The sequence below is a fragment of the Vanessa atalanta genome, chromosome 11 (genome assembly GCF_905147765.1).
Source record: "Vanessa atalanta chromosome 11, ilVanAtal1.2, whole genome shotgun sequence".
Taxonomy (NCBI): Eukaryota; Metazoa; Arthropoda; class Insecta; order Lepidoptera; family Nymphalidae; genus Vanessa; species Vanessa atalanta.
Window position 1 is genome coordinate 905,030 of NC_061881.1, and position 19,541 is coordinate 924,570.

General features: G+C 32.4%; 1 protein-coding gene across 2 annotated transcripts in view; it reads right to left on the reverse strand.

The window, feature by feature from the left end:
- Positions 1-19,541, reverse strand: part of LOC125067408 (protogenin B-like) — a 111,487-nt gene that overhangs the window by 84,600 nt on the left and 7,346 nt on the right. The window lies entirely within an intron of this gene.

Genomic DNA, 19,541 nt, shown 5'->3' on the forward strand with positions numbered 1-19,541 from the left:
TCATTTCGTGACTTGAATTATGAGTGTAAATATACCCTTTGTTAAGTTCATTTTATTGACAATATTCGAAGTTTATGGACTTAAACTATTAGTTAAAGTCTCATTTATTGCTGTCCCTCATCATTAATTCGACATTTGACAGAAGAAGACACAGAAACCACACAATCACCTTACATGATGTCTTCCTCATCAACTGAAAATATATACCCAAAATTTCAAGATGACCGTTACCGAAAGCGTAACATACTCACTTCACATTTATAATTTAAGTTAGGAGGCCGCATGTTTATAAACAAATATCTTTAAGAAGAGAATATATTCCATGGAACTCCAACCACGTGCCTCGAGCTGAATCAGTCGCTATATTATCGTAAACTCGAGCGTTAAAACTCGACATCAAACTCCTCGTAAAGTTGGATTTCCTGCTCTTATCAAGTAAAACTTTTCAGTAGACGAGCACTAATCTTTGCGTGAAATTAGATTAAGTTAAGAAAGAAAAAGTTTGAAGTTAAATGCGCGTCGCTTATATTTGAAGAAATAACAGGATTCATTTTATTTTAAACATAATACGTGAGCAACAAGTTTATACAAGTTACCTTAGGGACCAGAGATGTTGTCATTTGCGACCTACTCTTGATATTATATTTAAGGATCGATTCTTATCATGAATTGGGAGGACTATTAAATCATTATTATCCGAGTAAATAATTTTAAAAACGTTGCTAAAATCTGACTGTCTGACTAACAGGAAAGGTAACTATTCGCTAGAAATTGGAGGAGGAGGGTCGTGATATTTATGGAATTACTTGAACGTGTCGCGCGTCAAGTGCGATTGGGGCACTTAATAATTTTTCATTATTAACCAGCGGGGGAAAGTGCAGCTCGTGTCTTTATATATACTGCCTGTAATATACTTAAAAAAAAAAAACATTTTTATATGTATATTTTAGTAATATTTTATCATTGACATATCAGTAACATTGATGTATCTCTTAGAGTCAAGGGGACATTTTTTAAAAAAAGCATTCGTTGAACCATTTTTTTCATCGACTTATGTTGCGAAATGCTTCGAAAAACGATTTTATTTTGACGGTATTATATTTATTCATCCTAAAGGTTCATTCTAAATAGTACTAAAAGTTTTGCTTTAAATGAGATGATCCGCTTTATCTCTTTTAAGTATACCTAGGTTATTATCAGTTGTTTTACGTCATATAGGTAGACGGACTGGCAAATGGGCAACCTGGTGGTAAGTAGACATCACTGCCCATAGACACTGGTACTTTAAAGACTAATAATCATGCGCTAACCTTGGTTACGTCATTTCACTTCCCTTCAAACCGGAAAACAACAATACTAAGTATTGCTATTTAGCGGTAGAATATGTGATGAGTGGTGGTTACTAAATCCACAAATTTTGCCGAAATTTACCTAATCAATGAAGATAATATAGAAAAACAAAAGTTGACCTCAATCCGTATTATCTGAACTTTACTCTGATCAAGATGAAAAAAATATATTGTCCTACCTAATGTACTTACTACTTGTGTAAACAAGGAGGCAATCTATAACAGACAAAATGGCGCATAAGAGTTCAAGTAATCTAAATAATATGTATTTTACCCTTTTAAAAGAAACGAAGTATTATTATATACCCTAGATAATAAAATCTAAATAATATGGCTCTGATAGGTAATTTTACGATCTAGTAGTAGTGTCTGTCTGTGATTTCAATATAAGAGTCGTTTTAAGCAAGTGATCAAAACTAAAATAATTATTTTGCCGTTCGTTTGTCAGTTCTATACTATGCCTATCCTATATAATACTATATTTCTCACTCAATCAACCGCCATCGTCTCTCACATTCGACACGTCTATTCTATTACCCCACACTTTTCATAACACCTTATCATAATAATTTCCTGCGTATAATATTATTAAATCCAACGAGTTGGCTCAACAAGGGTCTTTTGTATTTGCCCAATCAATCATGGTCCTTGAAACGGTATAATAAATAACAAGTATTAAAACTCCCTCCCATCGATTTCGCTCCAGCGAATAAGCGGAAATGCTACCATTTTGCTATTGAACGTCCTTGTAACTTTGATAAACAAAAGTGATGCGAATAGTGTAAAATATTCCAACCGTAGTCAATTTTTATGGTAAGAGACTAATTAGGATGATTAGACGGTAATGTTATGCATAATTTTATGATAATAAAGACTTGAGGCCGACAGACATGGGCTTTGAAGATGTAGCGAACACTTGGAACATCAAGTCGGTATCGTTTCATTTTTCAAAAATTCAAATATTATAATTTACATACTTGGACATGACGGCTCAGTGGCTAGAACAACTAGATCTTAGCTGGAGTTCGTGGTCATTTTACGCGTTTTATGAAGGTAAATATTGTAATATTTACATGTGACGCCTGATATTCGGTAACTTGTGTATTCACAAAACAGCTTCTGAGTGGTGGATAAAGCGCCCCACCGTCTTCTTAAGAGATAAGGAGACTTTACTCAGCACCGAAATATATGAAATATTTTACGCATAAATATTTATAACACGAAAATTATGTAGAAGTAGAATTGTTTACTCGACGCCAGGGACTTGGTTGTCTATCTACTTCAACGACTTCCTTATTTTTTATAATTAGCTCGAACATCATTTATAACTAAAATTATTTAAATATCCTAGTAAAAACAAATTACACAAGGCTTACCATTATATATAAATGTACATACTTATTTATTTTCTGGTTGTAATCATATTATTTATTATGTATTATTACAGTTATTATATTTGTAACTTTACGAACGGATACATTTGGGAAAGTTTGTAAGTAATTAATTCTATAAACCAATAATATATATATATACAAAAAAACCAAGCTATCATTTGCGGTTTCGTTCGCGTTTTAGGAGCTAGGTCGTCAAGTGCTAGGCAAAAAAGCCTATGTCCTTCCTTGGAGTTCAAGCTTCATCCCAAATTTCAGGAAATTTGGGATGAAGCTTGACAGTAAAAGAGCTACAGACACACAAACATACATAGATACTTTTGGATTTATAATGTATGTATATAATATAGATGATTGTACCTTTATTTATCAAACAAGTTTATATCAGTCGTTAAACAACGAGTAGTTAGAATCTACATTCTGAGCTGCTATACTTTTATTTTAATGCTGTTTATGGAAAGGTGTTCGGAAGAAACTGCTTCATTATTATATATGTTTTATTTACAATACCTAGTTTTATAAAAAAATGGCAAATATTGTGATTAAAAAAAAAACGAACAGTTTGTTTATGTCCCACATCTAGACTGGCTAAGTAAAGCTCCTATAGAGAAGTTTTAAAGCTTATTCTAAGTGGTCCACCCACCGCGTATAGACATATAGCGCTGTAGTATAAAAAAACCTTATAACCTTGGAAGCAAAGATGTTATATCACTCGTGCCTGTAGTTACACTCACTCATCCTTCAAACCGTAACACAACAATACCAAGTATTGCTGTTTCGCGGTAGAATATCTGATGAGTGGGTGGTACCTACTCAGAGGGGCTTGTAAATAGCCTTATCATGAAGAAAGATATGAATATACACTACTACTTAGTGTTGTGGTTTGGATTCGAACCCGTAGCAAAGAACCAGTAGGCGTTTACTTCCCTAAATTACATTAAGTCCGAACGTGTCACACAGAATAATAAGGTCTTAAAAGCTCAATAAAAATAGACACGCCGACACAACTTACGTCTATTAAAAGATGAGGTGTTGTACGTTCTACGTTTTGCATGTATCGAATACCTAACATTTTAATTAACGTTTTTGTATTTGTAATTACACTTATATGTATACTAGGAAACTTATATTCATTACAAATAAACCTTTATACACAGACGTGTTAAATAAACACGTGTTTTAATTTACATACATATAAATAGGGGGTGTCACACGGACTAATCTTAAAGTACAAACACTTTAAATCAAAGACCACCTTTGCATTTTTATTATGTTAGCTACAACATCGAATTCCAAAAACCTAATTTATGACCCAGCAATTGTCACAGTCAAAAATATGCGTTCATAAATCGTGCGCGTAATTACGTACGCGTGTAGTAAGTGGATGAAACGAGCCGCGCATGCGTCATGAGGCCCTGCGGCCTGCGCGTCGCTCTGAGGCCCCCGGAATTCGTAGCGAACTATTGAACGTAATACGCAACTATTATTTATACATCTATTAGCATATATACTTATTTCGTATTTCCGATAGCACGTGGGAATTTCGTGTAATGGAATAACTATAACGCAAGATGATGTCAAACTATTTAAATGTTTCGTCTTTTGTTATGGGAATCAGTTTATGTCTATATATCATACAAATATATAGACATTAGAAAATTTTGTGAGAATAATACGACAGAAATTGTAAATCAATTCATTATCAATCCAGCTGTTTGTTTTCACACTTCAAAGTCGATTATTTCAACGAGATCATAAAGAACAATTTATAATTGACTTTGAAAGTCGGAATTTCACGATAACGGATTAATTTGTTACAGTTATGCCGGCGAGCGTAATGTTAAGGCAATTTAATATCGCGCTATTATGATCTGAATAACACTCAGGATAACGTCGACATTTGCATGAAAAATCGACAGATATTATTGTCGGTCCGTGGAGCGAATAGTTACGCTTTGTGACAAGTTACAAGGCTCGTTCGAGAGTGTTACCTCTTCCTTTGTATTGACATTTAAACTATCTAATACCCTACGGCGGAACTCGACAGTCGAGACGTGTTTGCGGTTTCCTACTGGAGGTCGGGAACTCGTGCGTTTTACTATTCAGTTTCTTCACGCATATAATAGAGCTATTTTTAAACGCTTCGATTAATGTAAATACATTATTTTATATTATTAAATGTATGTTACTCATAATAAGTAAATAAATATTGGACAACATCACATACATTACTCTGATCCCAATGTAAGTAGCTAAAGCACTTGTGTTATGGAAAATCAGAAGTAACAACGGTATCACAAACAACCATAACCAAGACAACATAGAAAACTTAATGAACTTTTTCTACATCGATTCGGCCGGGAATCGAACATGGGACCTCGGTGTAGCGTACCCGTGAAAACCGGTGTACTCGACCACGGAGGTCGTCTATCTAATCTAATGTAAAATATAAGTGATCAAAATATCAGCACTCAGGAATAATAAAGCGTTCTACCTTATTTTTTTTAATTATACATTCAAACAAACAAATTTTGCCCCTTTATTATATAAGATAAATTGCGCCGCGGTTTAATCTACAGTAAACTTTTCTGACGATTTTAATATACGTATACAATTTTAAATGTAGCCGTTTATGAACACAATTTACAGAAAATAAACTCTTTAGCTACTTAAACAAATTACAATGTTTATTATATCCAGAATACAAAATAAACACAACCAAATTACCAACCCCTCCGTTGTGTATTACTAAAAGTGTATTTTTAATTGAAAGAACTAAAAATATACCATATAATTTCGCAAATAACTAGTAAACAATAAATTTCAGCTTTTAAAAATGCCGTTAAAAACTATTACTTGAGTAATAATAATTTAGACGACTTCAATTAATTTCCTTATATATAACATTTTACTATCTTAAATATTTATTAGTGTATAATATATATTATATACAAATTTATATATGTATTAAGTATAAGTATGAGTGTGTAAATATTTGTATGTATGTTTATGACTACCCCGATGGTTTTACAAATCCCTCTCAAATTGGGTTGTCTGGAAGAGATGGCTAATTATCCATAACTCCGCCCATTGTGGAACACATGAAATAATTGTTTATATTTTTTGTGTGTTTAATACTAAGCTTTCTTTATTTTTGTTTGTGTTGTACAATAAAGTATATTTAATTTAATTTCATTCATTAAACTCTATTTTAACCAGTGAAAAATGAGATGCATCATGGAGTTTAATAGTTGACAGGTCGAAACGCATTCGAGTTCCGCCCTCCCGCGAGTGCCTCATTACCTCTCTAGCAAATTTCGAGCGTTGTTTTCTTATTTTCTCATTTGTAACGTCTATATTCGTCTAACCCGCTACAAGGTCAGGCCTAGCACGCCGTGCGTAAGACACCCGAAAAAAATATTTCATTAACGATCGATGCCGTGACGTTTTACAATGATTAGACGTGCCGGAGACGTGACATTCCGATCGCAATCACTTACAGAAATGATAAATGTACATCGCATTTACAAGTTTAAGTGTGACTTTGAGTCTGGTGAGCGTAGATAAGCAATGTTACGCATTACGTCAAAGATTATATAAGTTTATTAATTCGATGGTATAATTAATATTTGAAATTTCTAAGTAATTATTTTTTTGCCATAAATAAAAGCAATTAAATATGAAGCTAAATAATTATTAATATCGATAATGGATGATTTATTTAAAGGTCAAGATTATACATTATTATTGACTGATTCTAACGTGCGATGCTAACGTCTGAAAAATAAATAAATAAAAATTAATATAGATGATAAGTAATAGTTAAGTTAATATTCGATGCAGGATAGAATATAATAATTTAAGTAATTGTATTTAATTAACATACGTATGTGATAAATTGCGTTCGCAAGAAACGGCAGCGAGCCGTTTGTCTAGGCACCACGCGTAATTATGTGTTAATTACAAATTAGTTACCTGTTAATATTCAATTTTGATTTAGAATGAATACCTTACAGAATTACATTGAATTAGTGTTACATACGAGACGCCCAAGTGGATAGAACAGACTTTAACGTAAATTGAATGCAACAGTTTCAATTCCGAAACACAAACGAAGATCAATGAGATTTAGATTTTGACTTAAGTAAAAATAATAGAATTAATCCTATACACCGAGTGTTATGGTTAACCTTTTGCAATAGAATGAGATGCTGAATTAGGGTTTTTGATGTTTGATATAATTTGACTGCCGGGCAAATGGGCCACATACATCAGCCCTGTAGGGAATATTACCACTCACTTAAATCACCAATACGCCACCAACCCTGGGAAATAATATGTCGTGACCCTTGTGCCTGTAGTTACACTGCAAGTTTCGTGCATTAAATCTTTCTTATATATTTTCTTTAGCCGACTATTTTGTTTGATAATTTTGACCTTCTATGAGACGAGATGACCCATAAGATAGAATAGATCTTAACCGAAGATTACTGGTTCAAATCCGAAACTAACACAACTGAGCTTTCATGTGCTCAGTTAACGTTTATAATTCATCTCGTATTCAATGTTATAAATAAATATTGTGACGAAATACTGCTTCTCAAATATCTGGAATGAGATTTTGTTATGCGTAACCACTAAACCAAGTCACCAAATAGAACCAAGATGGTATAATACTGATAACATCTCCTCAAGAGTAAAGGGAACCTTTGTCCATCATGAAGACTATTATTGAATAAATTCTAACACGTTTTGAATATTTGTGTATTTAATAGAAAATCATTTATTATGACCATCCGTGTTAGTAATTTTAATTTGTTCACATTCGATTGCAGGATATTGACGGATTATATTAATTAATTGTCACACCTGTGAACACGCTCACATCACATAGTATAAAACAAAGCCGCTTACCGCTGTCTGTTCCTATGTTTTTTAGATCTCTAAAATTTCACAACGAATTTTAATGCAATTTTTTTTAATAGATAGAGTGATTCATGATCAAGGTTTATATGTATAATATATGAACAATATTGCAGAGAAACACTGATAATTTTAGAGGTTTCTGAAGTGATATCGTAAATAAACACATTTTCTGCGCTTACATTGCAAACGCTGGCTGCAGTTGAACCCTACGAGATAGATCAAAATAATGTACCGTATTGTACACCTTAAAACGGTGTTCAAAAAAAGTCCGCGATGGTATATGTCTAACACCACACACATTGCACCCGTGCGAAGCCGGGGCGTGTAGCTAGTGTAATATAAAAGGGAAACGAATGAACAGTTGAAAGGTATGGTATGGTATAGGTATATCGTTTAGTTGTAAAATGCAAAAAACTATTTGATAATGTTTATATTTTGCAAACTATATTTACAGTTATAAAAAAAAAATCATAACTAAATCTCCGTTGATACCAGTTTATTTTATTATCTGTTATGATTACTAATTAACAAATTAAATAATTATTTTTATTATAATTCGTGACAAAGTTAACGTTGATTAAAATCTTTAAACTTATAAAATAAACGACGGAACCGTCTCAAGCTTATAATTGTTTTAATTAACAAGTTTGAGATAAAAATATAATATATTATTAATACAAAAATAACGTCAGATATATTTCCCACAAATTATATATATAGAGGAATGTTGCGCTCCAATTCTACCTAAAAGATACTAAAATAAATGTTATTTACATTTTGTACTAAACGAAGTTACAATCAAGATTTATTAGAAACAAAAAAATGTATAAATATGAGTTGAACGATAAACGAAGTGGCACATCTACGCAATTTGTTAGGTATATGAGTCGGGGATCGTTGCCCGGGGCCAGACCGCGTGCTCAGAGCGTCGTCGTGCGCGGTGTTTTTCATTTTCATACGTCGCATCGTTACGAGTTGTAGATCGTCGTCTGCCGCTTTGACTGGGGAAATGAATCGGCAAGTGGAAATTACGAGTTATTACCAAACGAATGGATGTTGCTTTGATTTTTGTTTATTTTTTTTCATTCTATATTAATTTGTAAATAAAATTAATTACGGCAGGATGTTTAACTATTAAATAATACTTAATAGCAATCACTTTTTTTTTTAAATAAATATTTAATTAACACAAGTTATAATAATTAATGTAGGTACTAAAATCAATTGATTCAAAAATATCGTCTTGAAAATTACAAATATTTATTTTGAATAATTCGAACTAAAATAGACGGATAGTAAAATATGTTTGTCTTAGACATAAATCCTACACATGTGTTAGCATCTAGATCATTAATCTCAGCTCGCCTAGGTCAGGCTTGCAGTGACATCATTAATAATACCTAGACTTACGCCTGAATCTAGCTAGGTCATCCACTTTGCACTCACCAACTCCGTTACATAAAAAGTGGTCTTTTTTTTGTAAATCGATTCTTTAAGAAAAAAAACTCGAAATTATTTTTATACTTATAATACTTGTACGGGCTTATGGGGCACCTGATTGTAAGTAATCACCACCGCCCATAGACAATGGTGCTGTAAGAAATATTAACCATTCCTTACATCGTCAATGCGCCATCAAATTTGGAAACGAATATGTTACGTTCTTGCGACTAGTTACACTGACTCACTCACGCTTCAAGCCGGAACACAACAATTTTTAAGCATTCGTTTTTTAAGTGTTTTATAATTAATACCGAACAGTTACCACGGTAAGTCACTTGTCAATTTTCCACGAGTGAGATGCGAGTGAGTTCTTACAGATTGCCATATTTGCTTCTCAGATTCCTATCGTATCAATTACAATGTCACTGTTGATTAATTCTTTTAATAATATTTCTAACATAGACATATTATAGTTTTATTATGATTGATAATAATAACGTCACCCGGTTACGTCTATGCAGAATATACGTAATTATTAGTATCAATAAAATATTTAATTTTAGCAATCAGCGCGAGAAGTCTCAACGGTTGGATTGACATCCCAGATTGTGAGAGAGTGCCCTTGTGTTTGTAGAGCCGAGATTGTCCAGTGGTTGGAACGCGTGCATCATAGCCGATGATTACGGGTTCAAACCATGCCAATACCACTGAATTTCTATGTGTTTAATTTCTGCTTACATTTCGTGCACAGCGGTGAAGGGAACCACGTAAGAAAACTGCATATGTCTAATTTTAAAGAAATTCTGCCACATGTGTCAACCCGCATTGGAGCAGCGTGATGCACTAAGCTCCAAACCTTCTCTTCAAAGAGAGAGGAAACCCGAGCCCAGCAGTGGAACATTTACAGACAATTACTTTGCTTTTATTTGTGCGTTACGCACACACATAAATCTTCATTATAAACTCATATTCAGTTGACTGCCGTAGACGAAATAATTCATATCGATATATGTAATTGTGAAAAAAAATTGTAAATACCTTTTGACTATCTACTGTGTTACCGGCAGTCATATTTGATTTTAATGACGTAACGTACATGCCTCATACATTACAAACAAATGCTTTACAATGTTTGTTGTAGAGTAATCGAGGAATTATTAGGGTCCGTAATTAATTAAATCATTTCTAAAATTTTATGAACGCCGAACAATTTAATAGTAATTACATAGAAGGAATTAATTTTTCCGCAATCCAACGTGAACGTTTTGTTTTTTCTGTAAGTCATTTAAAGCAGCTGATTCTTCGATTGGTTCTCGAAGTATATTTCTATTATTTGTGTTGAGGCAAATTTACATTCTTATTAAGAAAATTTGATCGAAATTAATAGTTTTAAAATGAACTGTATCATGCAATCAAACAAACGTACAAAGACTGTATGTATGTATGTATTCTATTTGAGTTTTAAACTTATCGCTTTATAAATAAAGTTTATTAGTATTTTAGGCGACAAAAACATGAATGTCATTGACCTATGTAGGTTACTTTCAATAAAAAAATCTATTAGGAACTTAGAACTCAGTCTCCTCAAAAAAATTGAGTAAATCTCAGCAAAGCAAATTGGAATTATTTATAATTATTTAAGTAAATATTTTAATAAATCTCCACAGATGTGAACTGTCCATGGAATTTGTGTACATCTTATATTCCCACGCAGCATCAAAATGTCAGATTTTTAAAAAGGCCAAAGGAGCGTGGGGTAAAATATAGTGAAACAACAAAAGCAAATACAAAATCAAAAGCGAATACAACATCACGGTAGTTAGATTAATTTGGTAGATAAACTATTTTAAGCGAAAAACATAAGATATTAACAAATATGAGAGTAATTTTGTCCCTTTCGATTTCAGGTTTATCGGCGTCAGCTACAAATACGAAGAAATACTTCATCAAGCATAATCAATGGCGTAAGTGGAAAAGACGGGAGTTTCACTCGTTTTTAAGGATTCACGCAAATCCGTGACGAAGTTTCGCGTTACCTACTTATAGTTTCCAGATAACGAATTTAATTCTTATCAGGGTTACGTTTCCCCGAATGAAGAAACATAGAACAAGTTTCTTATCAGCTTAACTGGTAAAAGTTCTTTCGTTAATCACAACTTTAGTAATGCTTCCAAGGAGTAACCGCCTGTGTTGGCCCCACTGTTGGTCTAAAGCCTCTCCTTTTGAACCAAGCTTTTGCATCAGCCGCTTCCAATGCGGGATACAAAACTGACAGATTCATCAGCAACATTTCGTTCCCTTACGACGTTACCACCACGAGATGATTTAAAAACACAAATTAAATTCCCCTACCCTGTTTTGAACAAGCCTCAATTATTATACATAGTTATGTATTTATTTCATCAATGTATTTGTTATGATAAAATTAAATACGAGTAAAAAATAGAACTTTCATTAGATACCTATTCAGCTTTAAACTATCCAATGTATATGGAGCCGCCCACGTGTTTAGATAGACGTAAATCTATTACCTACTATTAGAATCGCTAATAAGGCAGGTTCCCACAGGAGTCTAATATAAGACAAATAAGGTGAATACTCGCCGAACCTGATTCCGCAGACAATTCCGGTCGTGGGTCTTGTATATAGAGCTATCTGGTAGTTTCGTAGAGACTCGACATAAATATCGATAACGGATTTATCCCATGATTTCAAGCAATATATTTTTACCATTTTCCCAATATTCGCTTAAATTGACTTGTCAATGTATATAGCGCAGGATATAAGCTGTATAAAGTTTTCCTTGCAATGTCATATTCATAAATGAAAAAGAGCCCTACAAATGTTTTCTTTAATATTGAAGTAAAGTATTATAAAATACGATTTATGTAACAATACTACAGCAATGTCTTAATACAAGAGGGTCAGCGTATTCACAGTCTGACAGGACAGGTTAGTATATTTTGTACAAAACATTTCGCGTCTGACCTCTACAACCCCAGCACGATCCAGGAACATATTTTATTACAATATATCAAGTTTAATTTAATAAAATTTTAATAGATAAAATTGTCGTCTATCGAGTTTATAAGTTCGAAATTAAGACACATATTACACACACGTATCAGATTGGACTTATTCATCGTTAAAGCCATCTAAAAATCTAAATATATGTCACTTCACATTATAAGCTGTGCGGTAAAAACTCACTTCGTAGCTCACTCGAGTTTTTTTTTGGAGTTTCGGGATTTTTCTCACCGAAAAGCTCTACAGATCTAAATTTCCGAAGCGATATGACTAAGGATCGAGACAGTAATGTGTGAATGATTTTATTATAATTTTAAATACTTCAAAAATATTCATTCATCAGTTTTTAATAAGGCGAAAAACATTTAAAAAAATGTGTAGAAACTATTTAAAGGAGATATAAATATTATTTTATAAGACAGCATTTAAAAAAATAAGATATCGTGGAAAGGTTTGAAATTAAATTTAATAATAAAGTATTAATTAGAATCAAAATAATTAAAATTTCATGTTTAAAACCGTCTGATAGTTATAATTAAAAATTCACATCAAACGTCTATCAAATTATTTATTTTAAATTTAGTTTGATCGGTTTCAATTATTTGCCTTAAATTTTAATTTGGTTCAAACGGTTCAAACGGTTGAATCACGCTGAATATTTAAATGTTTATCTCGTTTTAAATAAATATATATATTTTAATTACATTTATAAATCGATGTACAAAATTTTTTTTTTTGTCTTTGGTGTGTCCTTTTGTTTGTGCAAACAATAGTGAAAGTTGGTTTGGATATTAATGTCCATATATTTATTTTCAGACAGCATCACAATTTGATGGTAATCAAATTTTTTATTGAAAATATTTATGTATTTAAAAAGTACCGCCATAAAACCTATAAGTTTAAACATTAACAATTTATTTTTGTAATAAGACAAACGTTGCAAAATGAGATGACGCGTGACGTTGTCTATTTCGAGTGACACTTAATTTTCGGTTTAGCGAGCACTTCAACGTGTAGTTCTCATAACACAACACCAAAGACAAAATTCACTGTCATCATTTTATTATAACTCGCCAAAAGAAATATAACATTAAAAACGACTATAGTCGTATTTAAAAAGTATCGATAATGTTTTTAGCTCGCATCTCTAACCCGACGAGTTAGAAGACACTTTGAATGGCAGCAAACCTTGAAGGGCGTCCTTGAACAAATCCCTATGGTTATAAAAACTAGTCGCGTTTACAATTGCACGGGTATTAAAGAGGTTTGTAGACGCTGGACCAACATTGAAAAAAAAACTCGTTTTGAATACAGCAATATCGATTCAGGATGCGAAATTAAAAAGTAAAAATTCGAATGTACTAGAATTTTTTGTCGTCTGTATACCTAATTATTATAATCATATTTAGTTTGCATTTATTTGTTGTGTTTGCTCGTTATTTTTATTATTTAAATAATGTTATTTTTCTATATATTTTATTACTATTTATAACTATTTTTATTGACCTCAGATATGTATTTACTTATTCAAGTATTCAATTAATAATTATTATATAAATAAAGTTTTTTTTATGATACTATGTATATATAATTATAGGCGGAGTAATAAATTGGTCACCTGATGGTAATTGGTCACGCTCATAGACAATGGTGCTGTAAGAAATATTAACCATTCCTTGCGTCGCCAATGCGCCACCGGAACACAAATACTGAGTACTTCTGTTTAGCGGTAGAATATCTGATGAGTGGGTGGTACTTAACTACCATGTAAAAATAACGTAATAATAGCACTCGAACTTAAAACACAAGGTGTCAGGCCAATTCTATTCCTCAATACCTACATCGTGAAATTCTTTCAACGTTGCGCACACAAAGTTAGCGGGGTCTTGAATGTAATAGGATTAGGCAGTTGTAATGCGGGCTCTGGGTAAACACTTTTAGCTCGTAACTCGAGGGCTTCTTTTACAAAAATCATTTATAAAATTGACAATCAGCCTTTCGCTTTTATCCAAAATCGCTTTGGTTTAGCAACGATCGATTTAAGCATCACGTACGTTATGTTTTAAAATAGATCACTGATATTATAATAGCGAAAGTTTGCGTTTGGATGCCTGGACAAAATCATTTGTTTTAATTTAAAAAATTTTTTTTTTTTTGTTTAATCGTAGCGTCGCTGGCGAGTATGTCATATCTTAGCGTTACATGTATTAAGAGATTTACAGAGAACTTACAGCGTAACACACCACGTCATTCCTTTTAAACGATACCTAATACTACACGTAATAACATAACATAATTATACCAATTATGTTATGTTATTTTTATTTCGATATTTATCAAACTTCATTTCAATTAGAAACTATTATAAATTATCTATATATATTATTAAGTACCGATAAACAAACAGACTGTGTATTCTTCTAACTTACGAAAATAAATTAAACATAGTGTGTCTAAACAACATAAAACGCAATAAAACTAATGAAAAATGTAATTTAGAATATACTTTAGTAAACAAGAGAACGAATATGTCGATCCATGTTTTATTTCCGCCCCTCCAGTCTTCTCTCAATATAATAAGTCTTGAGGGTGAAAAAGCTTGTGGAAGGTCAGGGCTAGCTTGCTGGGCTTCGTAGGGTACGATGTTAGTTAGAGCGGACCCACTAACTGAGCGTTTTTTTTCTTACATACAACTTTTTATATACAAAGTTGTCGTGAACTATTTATTTTGTAAATTAGTTAATTTATTTTGATGTGGTGGTAGGTCTTTGAACAAGAAACATTCGCATCATACATCGGTTTTGCTGCTTTGTAATTGTAAAGGTAGCATTAAAACCGATATGTATATATATAATATATGTCATCCATAATTTTTTTTTAAGATGAATGATAATCGATCTTTAGAAAATAGGACATGAATTCCTGATTGATATGATCATTGATAGATATTGGCAGAATATTTATTTTGCATTAAAAATCCTTTGAAGTATTAAAAAACTGTTTTTATTTTATCTGAAAAGAATATTATAAGAGTAATTTAATTAAGTCATATCTTTATTATATGTTGAAGCGTTACTCATTAAAATAAGTATATATATTTCTCATTCATCTAAATTATTTGATAGCAAACGCACCCCACCTCGGAGAGTCCTTTAATCCCCTATCGAAGGGGACTCACAAAAGACAGCCTGTTTCGCTTCGCGTTATTAAGGTCCGAAATGAAAGCAATTCTGCATACAAGTCTCACTAACATCGCCTTAACCCTACCCAAAACTAATATTTCTATATTCTTTTAATATCAGACATAAAAACTTGTTTTAGGTCACAAGGAAATGTTATATCAATGTTAAATGTAAGGGAATTAAAATGTATTACCTTCGTCATGAATTGAATTAAAAAAAAGAAAATGAAGTATAGGGCTTGTACGGAGATGAGATACAATGCGATCAGCTTATACCCTTACACCCCTATATGACAAATATTTTATGAAGAATTTAAAGCAATTGCTGACTCTTTAAATATAATTGAATAAAATTATAACTTGATTTGTATCTATTCTCACATTATGTTGAATATACTATATAAAAAAATACATTTTGACAATTGATAGTATATAAGAATATATATGGTCAAGGCATGACTGATGTTATTGTTTGCCATCTACAGTTAAGCGTAAAACTTATATCAGAAATTAGGACGAAATGTAACTACAGGATCATAATTGAACTTGTGACTATCACATCGATAGCATTACAACCATTATAATTTTGAGCTTTTGATATTGCTAATTCTAAGTAAACTTCAAAACTAATTAAAGTCAGTTTTAAATAATCCAAACTAACATTTCATAATCAGTTAAATGAAATAGGCGTTAAGCTACTTGTTCGTGATCAGAATCATCCAAGTAATTCGTAATAGGTTTCTTAGAAACAATTAAAAGTAATCGAAACAGTCTTTGATTAAAGCTAATAACCAATTCAAACGAATAAGTTCCTTAATCACCGTCGACGTTCACAGATTACATCATACGAAAACTTAGAATTCCATGGAGGCTCTGCTTATTTTCCACTTGTTTATGTGACTTCGCAGTAAATTTTCCACCATACATAGCAACATACCTGCATTTATGTCATTAGCTATTTATACGGAATCCTTATGTTGGAAATATACTATTAATTACCTTCTTGATGGTTACTTTTATTATATTTATTTATCATACTTTTCGAGGATCTGTAGGACTTTAACGGTCGGAATCGAAGCTAGACTTTTGCTGCCCCGTACGTTTGATATATATGTATAGTCTGTTCCAACCACAGGAGGAATAAAGCAAAATAAACTAATTTGACATTGGTCGAGATCTTGAAAAAGTTAAAAGAAATGATGACATTGATTATGGATTCTCGATAAAATGGCGCTTTGAATCGCGGCGCAGTTGTAGCGGAACTTTGTTAGCAAAAATAAAGTGCATATAAAAGAAGTGTAGTTAAAAAATCTGTGATAAAAGTAGTTTTGTACTAGGTATACAATATACATATATTATTCTAAATAGATAGAACTGTCAACTTTCCAATATTTTTAAAATTTGGCAACATTCAAGAAATCTTCGAAAGATTGATTGCATATGGAGTTTACATCATTTTTTATAAATCATATTCATTTGTAATATGATTAAATCGTTTATTTAATGTTACGTGTATCAACTTTCAATAACTTCACCTTAATATGCTAAGTAACATAATTTTACAATTAATGTATATTATAAAATTAATAATATTTTTCAAGATCTTTTACTGTTTCTTTTTCAATCGAAAAGTTGTACTGTATACTCTTTTTGCACCCGCGTGAAGCCGGGACGAGTTGCTAGTATAAAAAGGTTATATGTGTCATTATTAATAGACAATTTTAAACATTTTTCTCTTCTGACTTTCCAATATTAAAAATAAACTCAAACAATTATAATAACACTGACTGTTCTTCGATAGCAATTGGTGACAGTATCATTTCTTTGGTACGAATTATATTTTGGCAACTCACATGGACGGTTGTGATTACGAATGACTAGACCGTCATAAAGACGGTTTATTTTCTCGATCCGACAATTCTGATCCGTACAATAATACTCTGTATGAAGTGTTGTAGTAATTTCCAACTGCTGGGCCTTTCCACGTTATTCAAGTGCGGGTTCCATTCCTCGCGATGTTTTCCATGGGCACCGCATGAGGTTTAAATTTTCGGTTGAATTACATGTATTCTATTCATTGAGCCATATGTTAATAGTTACATGCTTATAAGAGTATCAAAAATGGCCTGCTCACAGTAATAATGACCTACTGTTAATGATCTTTTCATTGAAATAAAAATCTGTATAGTATGTTGGGGTAACACCGGATCGGGGAAAGACCGGTTACACAAAATCACTTCTAAACTTGATAATATTTTCGGTCACTGTTACCAGTCTGCGGCGCGTTTTAAAAGTACCACAACTCAGTGCAAATGCACAACAAATTACTGGCTAAGCTACGAGATCATCAAGACAGCTTCACTATATAGTATGTCTCGAAGTGGCTTCTTAAGCGTGCGATTTATAAAATGGTCTGCTATGACGTATCAATCATACGAACTTCAACCGGTGTAAGCCGACCTTTCCCTCACATAAATCAAATTATTTAAACATTAACGTCACTAATAAAAAACAACGAACAGTATAAAGTTAAGTTAAGTTGCTTAATTTGTGTTTATAATTCATCTCGTACTCGGCGGTGAAGGAGAACATCGTGAGGACACCTGCATGTGTCTAATTTCAATTAAATTCTGCCACATGTGTATTTCACCAACCCGCATTGGAGCAGCGTGGTGGAATATGCTCCAAGCCTTCTCCTCAAAGGGAGAGGAGGCCTTAGCCCAGCAGTGGGAAATATATAGACTGCTAATGTAATGTAATAAGTATAAAGTTCAAATGTATTTAACTTATCTTAATTTACCCGTTCCGGCTACAGTAAGGGTCTATATACAACATTAAGATTGAAGAAATAACACAAAAAGGAAACTCCTTGTTTTTTCCGGCTAGGAAAGTTCTAATTCTCGGCTTTCTCTGCGACAATATGCACGTATTTTACATATAAAACTTCCTCTTGGATCACTGTTTATTGATGAAAACCGCATTAAAAACCGTTGCTTAATTTAAAAGATCTAAGCGAACAAACAGCAGGAAGCGACTTTGTTTTACACTATGTAGAGATGAGATAAAAATATCACAATGTAGTCACATATACCTCCTACCTTCTACCTTATAGAAATATTTTTATTAATTTTTTTGAGTAAAAACTAACATACCATAAACAAATTTAAAAAAAATATATTCGGATGTTCCCGCACCACAAAGTCTGTCCCTATGTATGTTAAAGATCTACTTTAAAACTACGCATCGGATTATTATGCGGTTTTCAAGAGGAAGGTTTGTTTATATGTATAATACCTGCATAATAAGGAAACACCGATAATTTTAGAGGTTTCTAATGTGATGTCTTAAATAAAGACATTTTTTGGCGCTTACATTGCAAACGCTAGCTGAACCCTATACGTGATATATCAAATTAATATACTACAGTATTGTAGATCTTAAAAATTTCTACGAAAAAGTCTACATGTCTATTTCTTAGGGATAACGCACAAAATTATTTTTTTATCACAATACAAAAGTATTGTCTTATGACAAAAAGAACTGAAAACGTTGCACATAAAGACATTCTGTAATATATTTAGTATCAGTATTGCACCCATGCGAAGCCGGGGCGGATCGCTAGTATAGTATAACACGTCGGATGACATTACTTCAAAGTTGACATCATTAACATTTGCCCTCAAGATATGCGCAGCTAGAAAAATTCACGTACATAAAAACATACTTCTAAATCCTCATACATATGTTATGTAGTTATCTTAAAACTAAACATATATTATATTTATATAATGTAACTGAAAAAAATAGCGGTAAATGGTACGTCCGCGTCCATTCAGTACCGTGGGATCGTCGCAGGCGCAAGCGCGTGGCCCAACATTTGAGACTCGAGAGCACACACGCAGCACGTATAGCTATCATTCAAACGTCGTTTTTATGCCATTTTTTTAACCGTGCAAACTAGACTCGTTGGAACCAGCGATGTTTTTATAGACTAAGCTAGATTCACTCGTTTCCGTGTTGTCTGGCTTCAATTTCGCAGGTGTGAAGCGACGTTATGTTTTCGTTTACAAAATCAATATATTTACATTATAATATAGGAAGTAATTAGCTTATATCAGACTCTATTTTTATTTACAAAAACACTTGTCACTATAAGTTTGTATAAAAACGAACTAGTTTATCAAATTTTAGAGATAATGTCGGTGACGTCATTTATTCTGTAGG